Source organism: Rhipicephalus sanguineus, chromosome 8, assembly GCF_013339695.2.
Source record: "Rhipicephalus sanguineus isolate Rsan-2018 chromosome 8, BIME_Rsan_1.4, whole genome shotgun sequence".
NCBI classification, from domain to species: domain Eukaryota; kingdom Metazoa; phylum Arthropoda; class Arachnida; order Ixodida; family Ixodidae; genus Rhipicephalus; species Rhipicephalus sanguineus.
Window position 1 is genome coordinate 33059620 of NC_051183.1, and position 11562 is coordinate 33071181.

Here is an 11562-nt window from a genome sequence, read left to right on the forward strand (position 1 = left end):
GGAGAAGCAAGCACTGCGCATGTGCTTAGGGCTACCTAAATTTGTAGCGAATAATGTTTTGCATATGGAAGCTAGAATTCCCTCACTTGTCACTATATTCAGAATATTGGCTGTACAAACATATTTAAGGGCATTTGAATCCCCTTTAAGGCGTAACCAAACAGTTCTCATTGCGAAACCTGGTTTATTTTTTTTTATTGTCATTGGCCTAGATTTCACACACCTCATGTAAAATTTGTACAATCTCTTCTCGATCCACTGTCCGTCCAAATAAGGGAGGTTATACCGATTTGTAATGCAACAAATTCTCTTCAAATCTACTTTGATGACATTTTCCTTAATAGTGCAGAACACCTACCGAGTAACATGTTAAGAGCTACCCTACAGGACTACCTGTTCAGAATGCAAGCAAATGTCATTGCGCAGAGAGATAAAAACAGTGGCATCGGTACATACTGCCATGCTATCGACTGGTCCTTTTCGCTCCGAATTCCAAATTACACGCCCATCTTTATTGCAGAATTTTTAGCGATAGTCTTGGCCCTTGGTAAACTGCCCACATCAATAAATTCCGCAGTAATAATAACAGCTGCACCTGCACGTAGAAAGAAGCGCTCCGTCCAGAGGAGGACGGCAGATGTGGGTGACAACAACGCTTACCGTGGAGGAGGGGGGGGGTGCTCCCAGTGTCCAAAAAGCCTGAAGTACTTCTGCAGACAGTTGGCGCAAAGCCTTGCAATGGCTTTGTAATAACAATGAGCACCAATCGGAAACCAAAGTCACATCGATGTCTTATAGTCTCAGCTTTTCTTTATTCGCATCTTTCAGTAGGTTTGAACAAAATCAATCATCCGACCTTCTCAGAAATCGTTTATCAGTGTGGAGCCGAAGTGTGAAAACATCTACGTCAGCATACTTGAATAGTCTTGAGCACTCTTTTTGGATTGAAGTAATAGCCATTTCCATATTTCAAAAGGTTTCTTCACTAGCGATGAGTGGTGACATGGAAAGACACGCAATCCAGAATGGTGCCTTCGTCCCTAATTTTCAACGTGACAAGTAGAGGGTTGTCCTGAAAAATGAATAAGATAGGTTGAAGTGAACATTTCTTCACGCAGACTTGAGAAATGCATATGCAGTGAAAATGAAAATTACACATAAAACATCTCCCACGTCCACCACATTTCAATTTAGTATAGCGTTAAATTAACATATATCCCACATATATTCATTTATAGGAGCCTAGAAAGATATGGATAAGCGGTATAATTGCTGCTAATATTTCGTCTGTTAACAGATTTCGTGAACAAATGAAAAAACTCATGAAATATTTCGCGCTAAAAATTCTTGCTTACAATTTCACCCGAGGAGACGCAATAAGAACAGTCTTTACCATCTTATTCGCCGCAGCTTTCAAAATGCCTAATTTTTTTATTGATGTGAATTTTTCAGAATATGTACAGCTTATTTGGAGCTCAACATTTCATGTTCTTCTCAGCCATGTGCCTCAACACTTGTGATTAACCTTTTTGTTTGTATATACCATGCTTTATTCGCATGTTTATGTACTTCGGCACTAGTATTGATGAGTATATTGTACGAATACCTTATCGCGCTTAATACATATGTGACCTTTTCAAACGCGTCGTCGCGAATAGAATGTAATCTGCAATATCTATTTGTCGTTTCATTATGCGCAATGTACTAGTGACCGAGGTCAAAGTCTCGAAGTCCAAGTTTCATTTTTAAACTGCACGGCGAAGTCTCTGCGCGTGTCGTCACGAATTTCGAAACTTTTGTTTGTATTTTGGCGACATTCGCTCAACGAAACTTTCTGACACATCGTGTGTTAACTCTATGGCATCTTCAGGGAACAATCTACTTCATGTTTATTGATTAGGAGTGACGTAGGACCTAGAAGACGCCATCAAAATTCATGACGTCACGGGGTTTGTTGCACGAATCACAAGGTGGCGTGCAAAAAAATGACCAGATGGTGTGAAAATGTGCAAAAAGAAAATGCCGATCGCGACGCCACCTTGTCATTCCTGCATCAAACGGCGTAACGTCGAGACCGGCATTTTCTTTTTGCACATTTTCTCGCTAACCAAGCGCCTTCTCACTGTAAGCGTGGTGGCTTTGGTATTGTGAAAGAGTAATTTACTAATAATAAAGAAAATAGGGGGCGCGTTTCGACCATAGAATTTTCTTCGTGTACATGATAATGACGGAGCGGCGCTGCCGGCCGACAGCCTGCTCTTCCTATCTTTCTATCATTGAAGGTACAATTGCGCTTGCAGCGCAATTGTACCTCCAATGGTGCTTCAAAAGCACCGCACCGCCGGGGGCAGGGACTAGTGCGCGAAAGTCTTCAGAGAAGGAGGGAGCGACGTCTTTGAGGGAAGAAAAAAAGCCAGTGCTCAGTGCCTCATTTCTGCGAACCGCGACAGCAAGCTTCACGTGCCCTCTTCACCCAGTGTCGCACGCCGTCAAAAGTTTGGGAGTCTCATCTCCCAAGCGTAGTCCTCGTCGTCCTGACTAAGCGGCACCTTCTGGTGGCCGAATTGGAACTACGCGCAAGATGGCGGCAGTTGAACCCCACGTTAAAGGTACACTAAAGAGAAAAATGATTTTTCAAATGTTAGTAAATCCCTTTTACAATTCCAAAACCAGCATGCTTGGTGCTAGAAGACGCTTGATCAGCGAAAAAAAAAAACGCGAAAAAAGAAAGTGCGGGTGGCGACGCCACATTGAGATTCCCGCACCAAAGGCCCTGACGTCATAGACTTTGACGACGTCTAGTAGATCCTACATAACTCCTAATGAAAAAAACAATGAATTACATTGTCCTCAGAGAGGGTCATAGAATTAACATACTAAGTCTCAAGAAATTTTGTTGAGTCAATGTCACCAAAAGACACTTTGAAATTCGTGACGTCACGCGCGAATAATTCGGCGCGAAATTTAAAAATGAAACTTTCACCTCGGTTTTCTCTTTTTTGTTAATAAACCTGTGATGCTGAAATTACGGACATTAGAGTTCTCAGACTACAATTTACCAATCTAAACTAATTCATTGTTTCACTTCAGTGTGCCTTTTACTTCCAAAGGGCACTATATAGCTTGTAGGTATGAGATGCACAGCACGTAACGTTAAATGCCCACTTGAACCATTTACCCACCTTTAGGCAAGACTTGGCCGTTCTGGAGGGTCGAACCTTGAATGACAGCTCACCGTTGTAGGTACCTGCTTCTATGGGGCACTCGTTGTTCCATTCAGAGGTCAGCTTTTTTTCTGTACGCGTTGTTCCATCGCAGAGATTCAGCTCTCTGTCGTCAGCACACATAAAGAAAAACACACACACAGCTGTTATCCACCATGTAACATGGATCATGTTTCACATTACAAGACGACATTCAGAAGGTTGAAACATAAATATGGAGTTGCAGCGCCGGAAATCTGTGATTGATAGCGTAGGAGAGAATAATATATTTCTTTTAGCGTTTCCAGACCATCGCTACGCAAGAGATTTGTACTTATATATTTCACCGGGAATGAACAATCGCTGGCGCATTTTTTTTCCGCCTTCGACACTGGTCATCTGTCGTAAAGAGCGCGATCCACAGGTGTCTTTTGCGTATCGCCCTCATCGAAATGCGCCCGCTGTGTCCAGTAACTGAACCCACGTCCTCGGGCTGAGCAGCGCAAAAGCACAGCCGCTAAGCAACAACGGTGTATAAGGTGCACAGCGAAATGGATAAATACAGTGTAACGCCACCAAATACATCACTGCAAAGCTTGGCAATATTGGAAGGAGTCCGCGAACGGCAAGAGAACCATTTTTTTTCTAAAGAAAGCTGAGTACTTACTCCGGCGAAGCGCTGAGGTTGCACGAGCGTGAGTTCTCGTCCACAGCACTGACGTAGATTTCCAAAGCCGGACTGGAACCGAAGGTTTTGTTCACCCTGATCACGGCATTAACCTCCACTTTCTTCGATACTCTTGCGTACTTGACAGTGACGTTGGCGATTTCGATAATGAGTTGATGCCCACTGGGAGAGAGATCAAAGAACGAAGTGGCATATGTGCTTGGCTCCTAGACGGGCTACAGCCAGATTCATATAACTAACTCGAAAGATAGAGAAACACTAAAAAAAAAAACAAAAAGAAACAGAACAATGAAAATGATTGAGAAAAAAGAAACAGGTAGCAGATAAAACGAGTAACAATTATCCATTGAATGACGACGCACTCGTAGAGCAAAGTTAACTCGAAAGGGTCCCTGAAACGGTTTTTTTTTTTAATTGTGGTAGCGTTAAAGATACAAGATTATCAAATCATTCACACCAAAAATGAAGCGGTGTAGCGGCCTTGATACACCCTGCATGAAGGCCGCCGCGGGCTATCGGCTCTTACCCTCCTGCTTAGCACTGCTTTTCCTTCTCAACTCGCCGAGCGCGCCGCCCTCGCTGGCGACGACAGCGCCTCCCGCGGCCTCCCGCAGCCGCATCCCTACGCCGCCAGGTGCTGCAATGATACCGGCCTTTTTAAAGCTCCTCCGCCGCTGCCGGCTTACATGATCTTCTCCAGTATGCCCATAATCTGCAAACGCTTATAAGTATGCGGACAAGTTTAACCTATGTGAGAATGATCAACCATAAGTGCAAATATGGGAATTGAGGTGGCACACTTGGGACTGAGTTAGGGCCGCAGACGAATGGATGCTGGCATTGATCGCATAAGGAAAGCCCGATGACCCCTGCACCGACGCGCTGCTGCGATTCTGCTCGCCAGTTTCCTTGCACGGGCAAACGATGCGTCTGCTTTACATGCCAGACATCGCTAGACTTGCAACTCGCAACGCAGCAAGGGCGATTTATGGTGCTAGAGAAGCAAATCCTCGAAATAACAATGGTCGCGCAGCTCACGTCAGCATGCAGCACGTTGTAACGCAGTCAGACGATGAACACTGCCCACCTGAAGGGTAACAGTCAATTGTAATTGTGCAATCTCTCTTTTACTAATTAGAATCACAGTATACTCTATCAGTTATGAACAATATTTGTTGGTAGTTAAACTGGAAAAATTACCAGTGACGTACGTCGAACATAGAATCGGATTGCTCGCCTGTGTGGCACTGCTCAACCAGGCAACGTGCCATGGGCAAACATGGATGAAAACGTCGTCGGCGATGCTATCTGTAGCGATTCGAAGATTTAAAGCCTTTTTTAAATTAAATATTTTGCTGAGAGAGCTTAAATGGTTCTAGTGATGGTCCAAAGTACCTACTCTACGGGCTCAACGCGTTTGTGCAAAATGCAAAAACCATTTCAGGGTCCCTTTGATCTTGCACGTGGTGGTGCAGTACAGTAACCTTTAAAAATTTGGCAGATCCCACGTACCGTGGGAGTCGATGTTATGCGAAGCATGCGGCGGGAAGGTGACTGTGGCGTAATTTTTTTATCAAGCGACACGTCACAAAATGACTCTAAAGATTTGTATCAATTTTATACGCACACATATATGTTGAAGAGCTGCATTTGTGTTATATAACCAGTTGTTTACGGTTGGGTAACGCTGCCAACGGCAACGTGGGTATCACCAACACCAGAAGCGGTAAGCTGATATGTAGTGCTTATACTTGTCCCTTATGATGTAGAACGCACGCACGTTTCACCATCCCGTGTACATGTGTGGGAGAAGTTCTTGACAGTTCTTGAACAAGGTCATCATCACCGTGATCAGTGAGCACCAGCATCTGGTCATGACTTGTTATAGGATCCGGTCGTGATCGCAGTATCGAGGGGTCCATGTGTAGTGAAGTATGTGGTATAGTAGAGCTGTTGGAATTCGCGAATGCCTCGGTCATTTCGTCGACAAATTGTGAGTCGATAGAGCCGGCGACATGTCGGAACCTGAATCCACCATTCGCATTGGTGAGTTATAGGTCGTCGAGGCTGGTAGGCCTGGATAGTACTACGTAGACCAACATCAATGAATGGCGCTTGTAGTATTGGTAGACTTCCTGTGCGTTGCCTTGTCAACAAAGCGATGCCAATCAATCTGGCATCATACTCGGTCAGCATAAGACCATGCGCCCAGCCTCGTAAGAAATGAAGAGGACACTGCGTCATTCTGGCGGACGAAGTGCACTTTACGGTGCGGTGATGTGGATATCATATATAACTTTCGTTAATGTATTCCTCCGGGGTCGAGCAATGCTCTAATATAGCTTGCTGAATCATACGAGTACAAATGTAATGTTTTTTAGACTGCTATAAAAGCAGAGACAACACTCGAACCACAGACGTTAACCTGATATGACGCTTGTATCGTAGGAGTACATATGTAGTGATCATTGCTTTATTGTAAAATTAGATGGCAAACACGACAACCACAGTTGATGTTACACCGATATAACGCCTGCGTAGGCTGTTTTTCCAAACCAGTTTATAGACCTGGCGTGGCTCAGTGGTAGAATACCTGATTGCCAGGCAGAATGCTTGGGTTCGATTCCTGCTGGGATCTTAATTTTCATTCTTTCCATTCGTCAAGTCACCGCTGCCGATGTTGGTTTTCTTAACGCTCTCGCATTAAGTAACCAATGTCCTGTTCTCGCCATTCCTGGGTAGATATAAATTGTCAATCACCTGTGGCGCATACCCGTACACCGCGGCACGTGGCAAACGGGTGTGTGCCACACGTGTCTAGTGGAAAGGGTTTGACGACGTACACGACAGGATTTTCACATTATTGATGTCATGACTCGACAATCATATTCGTCAAATCCTCTTACCCTCCCATGCTAATCTTGGTCTACTCTAGGTTAAGGAGGCGATCATGAGAGCACCCAGACGTAGGCTAGATAGATAGATAGATAGATAGATACGTAGATAGAAACGCTCAAAGTGCCAAAGGTTCGCTTAGTACGGTTTAGTAAACCTTAGTACGGTTTGTGTATACCTGTAGCATATGCAAGAGTGGTTTAACCGATGTTCCATGATCTTGTCCGGCGATAGCAATCTTTTGTCTGTGCCGTTGAAACTAGCTAGCATAGAATTGAACATATGTTCACTGTTAAGAATTTTCTTTTCTCTGCACTATCGTCCCTTCTTTCGATTCTTTTACTGCGTCACTCTCCCTTCTGTGGCGCTTAGCCGTGCTCCCTTTTGGGTCACATATAGTAGCCGCACCTTTCGTTTCCTGAGAATAGCCACTTCATTAGCGCTCACTCTCGCAAAGCTTGGCGAAGTCTTCGTGCCCCCGATCCAAGAAGAATGTTTTCGCCGCAAACTCGACTGTGCGAAGAAAGAAACTAAGTAGCTCAAGCCCTAAGTATAGCATTCTGTGTACACATCCCACTGTTATGCCTCAGCATTGTAGTCACGGAAGATACAAACACATGTAAAACGGCACTGCCTCATGAAACATGATGCGCCTCGTTAACAGATCTGGATGTGAGAAAGCAGATATGAAGAAGACAAGGTATTGTCGATTCTATTACTTACAAAAACGTATAGCTGATATTTAATACTGTACAGCAAAGTGTGCCCGTGTTACATGTGAAAACGTACAACACAGTACATTTAGACGTAGCATAGAGTTGACGAGTTGCTAACGTGCATGCATACACGTTAGCATCAGTATGCAGCACCGGTATAGGGTGCACGACTCACCAGAGCACTTGTTTAACTCCGGCTGCTGCTCAGATGCCGAGCCGAAGTGCAGGACAACCAGCAAGGTAAAACTAGCTACGGTCAGTGCGGTCATTGTGAGCTGCGACGCAAATTGCCTGTTGGACGGCATTGCCTTCGGCTTTTAAACGCATGCCGAACGGTGCCGATTCCGGAGGAAGTTCGAAGACCTGGGTTTCTCCCTTTCAGCACACGTTTGCGACACGTCGGCGTGACAGTTACGAGGGCATCGGTCCACATGGCGGCAGCAGTTCTTGTCAGGTTCCCAGTCATCTCCGATTCCTATTGCATCCCGTTTGCTGGTCCGGTCACTCGCTTGTAAATTTATTGAGCCAGCGAGCCGCTAGGATTCGGTCACGATGATAACGATTATTAGGGCGAAAGCCTTAGATGCCTCGTCAAACGCGAAGTGTGACCATCTGACCGTCGGCCGCGCGAATACGACTGATACGAAAAAATCATCGCCTGATTTCGTCGCCCTATGGTGTCATCACGAATTCACATGTCGCCAAAATGTGTGACGTCATCGTGACGTAGCTAAGGCGTCAGATGACGACGCCACGTTATGATGACATTACATGATGAGATTACATCATCGCTTGGTCAAAGGAGGCCGATCCCGGAATCACTGCAAAACCACGTGGCGTGCAGAAAGCTTACATTGCCTCCGATCGCGGAGGCAGTGCAAAACCACGTTGGGCCAGAAAGCTTTCGGGAGGCGAGGGGGTTAAATACAGTGAAAAAAAAAAGAGGACGGCTGTCGCCTCCCAGTCGTCTAACGCAAATGCATAAGGACCGTGAATCTTTTTTTATCACGGGCCAATTCGATCATTTTTAATCTGAGGAAAGCAATCACCTGGGTTACATAAGCGTGCTGGTTTTCGCTGTCGCTATCTGTATTAAAGACGATAGTCTTTCTTGGGGAACTTAAACGGAGAAATTTTGGTCTGTCTTTCTGTCTTTCTGTTTGTCGGCACGTCCCTCGATTCAGCCACTCGGCCAAAGTTGAACCCTTGCCCAAGGGCCAGCCGTCTTGAACTGGTACGGCTGTTCATACTTGTGAACGTGTCGATCAAAAGTAAATATCATGCATATCTGAGGTGCAACATCACTAGGTAAGTATTAGGTGGCGTGTTGCTTTAATAGAAAATGCATACATACGTAATTTTAAGGACCCTAGTTTCTTAGCTGCGCCGAAATGCATAAGAATGGAAGCTTGAGCGAGTTGGTATGCGTTCATCTTTGTTGAAACAGCGCTCCTGTGCCTTCTTTTACTTCGTCGTCGTCTAGTGAGCGCTGTTTCAACAAAGCTGAAAATGCGACTGCGCTGACATTTGCCTTCCTCCGTGCCCTTCGCACGAGCTCATTGTTGTGTTTCGGTTTCGGTTCTGTATTGCACTGTACGAATGGCATGGGTTGGTGTTGAAAACTTTAGTTTTGAGAAGGCCAAGAAGGTGAAAAAAAAATATTTAAAAAAATGAAAAAGCAGCGTTGTGGGCGGCCTTCAGGCTGCCGGTTGTGGGCGCCGCTCTGGCGTTCCTGTTTTGTACCCAGGCGACGTGTAATAAAAGAGTGTGTGGAGAGTACTCGTTGAGTGCGGACGTTTCTCTGCTTCAGCGCTTCGCGCCAAACCGCGTTTTCGGGCTGGCTGGCGTCCCCGCCGGTCGCGTTGGTCACCGCCGGTCTTCGCCTGCTGCTGCGCCGGGACTACCAGCACGCAACACAGCACTCAAGTTTCCCGACGTATTGCCAGATGGCGTCCATATCTCACACAGCGCCTCTTCTATCGTCTTTACACGACATTTGCAGCGAAGCACGCAGATACGCGGCCAATTATTTTCACGCCTTTGTGGCCCCGTCCATGTGCTTTATTTTCTACTAATACTTCAACTTGCTCACCACCACAGCAGACCAGTTCTTGCTATCAGATGAGGTGGAAACCTAGCGACCTGCAGAGGACACGACAGATGACCTGAAGAGCAGCAACGCGGGACAAACTTCGTCGTTTGCTATAAACAGCAGAGTGTGTGCTTTACCGTCCCAAAATTGAGTAGCTAATCTTGACGGACGCTGTAGCGATCGCCGGAATAGATGCAGCCGCCTTGGTTTTCTTTAGAGCACGTCGTTTTCGGTGCAGAGTAGAGTTTTACCGCAATAGCGTTAAAGAGCCCGTGTCGCAGAAGTTCAGTGTCGGCGTCGGCGGCGTTGGTTGCGAGCGAAAAATCGTCGTTACCTGTGAACAATGAAATCGCGATGGATGCAAATAACAAGAATAAGGGGTTCGCATCGGAATCGAAAACAGGGATCTGCGTGGCAGTCTGTGTTCAATCAAAGAAACATGCCAACACTTGCAATTGCTCGGTAAAAAACTGCACAGAGCCGTTACGTGCAGAGCGAGGAGTCGCGTTAGCAAATGTAATATTGCGTGAGAGAAGCGTTGTATCGTACCAGGCCCACACCATGTGAATTGCGCATAGATTGGGGGTTGAAAGGCCCTCTCTTTATAATACGTTCAGACGTAATCGATCATCTCACCAGCCGCATCATCAAAGTGTGCAGCTGCGGAGGTGCGCGTACTGCCTTGCGGACGCGTAGCGGCTACTGCACTACTTCCCAAAATGATGAACTATGGCGTAGTAAACACTTCGCAACTGCACATACAGTAGGCAGCGTACGAGAGTTTAAAACTGTCAGGTTCCGGCACAGACAACCAGCTCCTCGTGGCACGGCTGAGCTGTCCACGGGGAACCACAGCATGACAAGCGAATGAGAATGGGATGTGAACCAGGCACAATTATTTTATCGCATCTAATCTTAAAGGCGAAGTTAAGCGTCCGCCATTTTTTTCGCTTCCAACATTATGAGTCAATGTCAGGCGAAGAATCGCACTTGCGACTTCCTGCACAGCAGCCCTCAGAGGTACTTTCTGTAGGCCACGGAGCACATAAACTGTACGCCACATCGGTGAATTTATATTGTTTCTTTTTAACTGCGAAGGTATTCTAGCTCGCCGTAATTTGTGCGGTCTTGCAAAAACTCCACGGGGGGGTATGCATCACAGAGTTCAGCAAGCCCCATACCGATTAGAGCAGGTGCGAGCGTCAAACGAAAACTCTGCTCAGCGAAGTGGAGCACGTGCAACACGTGAACGCGAAAGAGAGAAGGAAAGAGATAGAATGAAACGGAGAATATAGAGAGAAAAGATAAAGGGAGAGACAGAAAGAAAGCGATAGAAAAAAAGAGAAAGGAAATATAGAGAGAAATAAAGGGAATAAAGACAAAAAAAGACAGAAAGGGAGAGAGACCGAAACAAAGAGATAGAAAGAGAGAAATAAAGAGAAAAAAGAAAATAGTAAACGAAGCAGAAAGAGCGAGAGAGAGATAGAAGGGCAATAAAGAGAAATAATATACAAAAAGAGAGAAAGAAATAGAGTGAGGAAGAAAGAAAATAGAAAGAAAGGATGAATGAATGGAAGGAAAAAGAAAGAAAGTAAGAATGAAAGAAAGAATAAAGTAAGAACGAATGAAATAAAGATAGAGAGAACGAACGAAAGAAAGAGAGACAGAATTAAGGAAGAAAGGAAGAATGAAAGAGAAGAAAGAAAGCACGAGAGAAGAATGAAAGAAAGTACGAAAGAAAGAATGAAAGAACAGAAGAAAGAAAGAATAAAGAAAGGAAGAAAGAATGAAAGAATAGAAGAAGGAAGAAAGAAAGACAGAAAGAAAGAAACAAAGAAAAAACAAACGGATACAAGGAAAAAGATACAACGAACTACATAAAGATAAAGGGAAGAAAGGAAGAAAAATAAAGAGAAACAAGGAGGGCCACCCAACTGCGCTCTTGCGTCAGGCTTGGCACCGCTATTG

The 11562-nt window shown here is 45.2% G+C and overlaps 1 long non-coding RNA gene across 1 annotated transcript; it reads right to left on the reverse strand.

Moving 5' to 3' along the window:
• Window positions 1-790: 790 nt before the first annotated feature.
• LOC119402668 (uncharacterized) lies at window positions 791-4031 on the reverse strand. Its single transcript, XR_005185872.2, has 3 exons — window positions 3871-4031; window positions 3183-3330; window positions 791-1072 (listed from the first exon to the last, which is right to left on the reverse strand). It is a non-coding gene; the product is annotated as an uncharacterized LOC119402668 (long non-coding RNA).
• Between the last annotated feature and the right edge of the window lie 7531 nt (window positions 4032-11562).